The sequence below is a fragment of the Thermobia domestica genome, chromosome 4 (genome assembly GCF_964235325.1).
Source record: "Thermobia domestica chromosome 4, izTheDome1.hap1.1, whole genome shotgun sequence".
NCBI classification, from domain to species: domain Eukaryota; kingdom Metazoa; phylum Arthropoda; class Insecta; order Zygentoma; family Lepismatidae; genus Thermobia; species Thermobia domestica.
The window spans coordinates 131122524-131125528 of NC_137457.1; the positions used below are offsets into that span (position 1 = coordinate 131122524).

Here is a 3005-nt window from a genome sequence, read left to right on the forward strand (position 1 = left end):
CCGCAACTGAATTAGATTCAATTCTTGTACAACCAGATATAATGGAAAGCGAAAGGCATCTCTCACTAAAATAAAATTAATAAATAATATACTACTTACAATATCATAATATTTTAGCTCTTTCCATTTCGGGAAATAATTATATAACAATATTACTTAGTGTTCCCTGATACAAAAGGTACAACATTTCATGTTTTCTTCCTAAAAAAACTTTCATTTATTTAAACATTCCCTTACGGTACAAATTAACTATAATATCAACAAATTAATTCTATACCCCATACAATAACACCAATTAAAGTTAATTCACTTAATGTCAATATAAATAATAATAATATATAAGCACATCCTCCAATCAAAATAATCTGAATTGCACAGAAACCGAGGGGGCGCGGTGGCTCAGTGGTAGAGCGTTCACCTCTGGTGCTTGGGGTCCCGGGTTCGATCCCAGCCCCCGCCAAGTGAACTTTGTGGTGGACAAACACCGTGCTCGTGGGTTTTCTCGGGGTTCTCCGGTTTCCTCCCACTTTCTTCATTCCACCATTTCACTCATCTCTCATTATCACCGTCTCCTTTAGCCTAACAGGCATAACCGTGGGACGTAAAACTCAAAGATTTCATTTCATTTTTTGCACAGAAACCTCCTCGATGTAAACGAATAGCTCAACTAACAAGCTCTATTTTGTTATTAATTCAATCTAGGGACACCTTCCGGTACACCCACTATGTTACGACTTATCTCACCTAAACAAATGAAAGCGACGGGCGATGTGTACATATCTTAGAGCCCTACTCATGCTAGTAATATAACCAACATTACATTCAAATCCACCTTCACTTAAATAATTTCATAATAAAATCCGTATAAACATTCTATTGTAATCCATCTCCTCTTACTGATAAGCTGCACCTTGACTGAAGTCTTTCTCAATAAAGATAATGAAGGTCTTTAACCTTTCCTTAGTACCCTCAACTACGGCGGTATAGAAACTGTCACACAACAGCAAGTAAAATATATCGTGGATTATCGATCACGGGACAGATTCCTCTGAACAGCCTAAAATACCGTCAAATCCTTTGAGTTTCAAGAACATAACTACTATTACCCAGGTGTTTTATTTTACATTAAAAATAATAGGTAATCCTAGTTTAACAAATAATTTCTTAGCCTCAAACATAGAACTCGTTATTTTAAATAATAATTTCACCTAAAAATAAAAAGTCAAAGCCCTTTAATTTAAATTCATAACTACACCTTAACCATCTTTCACCGCTTCCCTCTAACCCCCTCGTCTCACCGCGGCAGCTGGCACGAATTTCGCCGGTTCTCGCTAAACCTTAACTGCTTCAAACACTAATTAATAAACAAAAGCAAGTACTGCGATCAATTATATTTCATTGTTTACCTTTAAGATCAACAACTACTTCTCGCCCAAAAGGTAACATGTACAACCAGATAAATAAGGGAAGAAAAGTCAGGATAATACTTTATTATTAACTTATAATATTACAGTAAATAATGATTGATTAGCCACAACGATTGATTGATTAGCCAAGGGTAATATATAGTGAACTTTTTGTTGTGGATTCAACGTGCGAAGAACATGTTATATCTAGCTTTATTCCTCTATTGTAATCGAAAGCTGTATATCTCCTCCAGCCGGTTTTAATACTGAATGTGCATAGGTTCGAAGTCTACTGTATTCACATTGTGAACAAAGTACAGTTGTTCTCTCTACTGCAGTATTATAAAATTCATTGTAGCTCTTCATTTCACGATCTGACAACACGAGGAACAGTAGACTCTGTTTGGGTCTCTTGCACATGTTGCTGTGTGATTCGAGGCTGTGTAATAATTTATCAAATTCATGATGTCCAACAAATTTCTTAGTAACGAAGAAGATGAAAATATCCTCTGTGAAAGTGACATTGATGATGTGAGTGACGTTGAGGAAGATGACGAAACTATTTCCTATGACGAAAGCGTAGAAGGTTTTATTGAAGAAAACTGTGGCGTTGCAACTTGATAACCAACCGTATTTGCTTGTAAAAGTGGACGGAAATATGTAACTAAGCCCCCAAGACAACACAGAAGGTTAGCTTGTAACATAATACGTGAACGTAGAGGACTGAAAAAAGAAGGTGAGATAAATCGTATTAGGAAGCTTTCAAGAAGCTCTTGTCACCGGAAATTGTAGACTTGCTTGTAAAATATACAGATGTGGAAGCCAGAGCAAGGAACATGAAAGCTACAAACGAAACCGGGATTTACGCATTTCTTGGTATTTTCATTCTACTGATGGCAAACTATGACACGAAACTGCCTATGGGTGATCTATGGTCAGAGATGTTAGGTAGAAACGTATACATTGCAACTATGAGTCGTAATACATTTAAAGAACTGATATCAGTGATACGATTCGATGATAAGAACACGAGAACAAATCGACATAAAACGGACAAATTTGCTCAACTGCGGGAAATTTTTGAAATGGTGGATACATTGTTCCCAAAATACTTTACCCCGAGTGAAAATTTGACAGTGGATGAGATGTTAAGTTTATTTCGGGGAAGATGCACATATAACCCATTAACGCCGCAGTTATTATTTGTTTTCAATTTTGGTGAAATTGGTAATTTTGGCTTATTTTGGTGTGAAGACCACGGATGAGAAATTGTAAGTTCGTAACGTAAGCTGTTTCGTTGGGGGACCCCGTGATCATATGAACATGCTAGGCGAAGTATGCATCTTTGGATAGCATGAGTATATGAATGCCCTTGCTTAAAAAAAACACACATAAATAAAAAACGTTTATTGTCTCAGAAACTGTTACAATCTAGAAGACAAAATAAGCACAGTATTGGGATTATGGAGTTGTAGGTTATGAATTCCTTTATCAATGGGACTTTCTCAGGGGCCCGAAAAACTTCTAGGTCAGTGCATTCCATAGTTGCTATATTAATCTGGCATTGAATATAAGTAGTTTGGTATATTACATATATAT

The 3005-nt window shown here is 36.3% G+C and overlaps 1 non-coding gene across 1 annotated transcript; it reads right to left on the reverse strand.

Annotated features, from left to right (window-relative positions):
- Nucleotides 1-691: 691 nt before the first annotated feature.
- On the reverse strand, nucleotides 692-1113 carry LOC145684491 (small subunit ribosomal RNA). Its single transcript, XR_014131316.1, has one exon. It is a non-coding gene; the product is annotated as a small subunit ribosomal RNA (ribosomal RNA).
- Between the last annotated feature and the right edge of the window lie 1892 nt (nucleotides 1114-3005).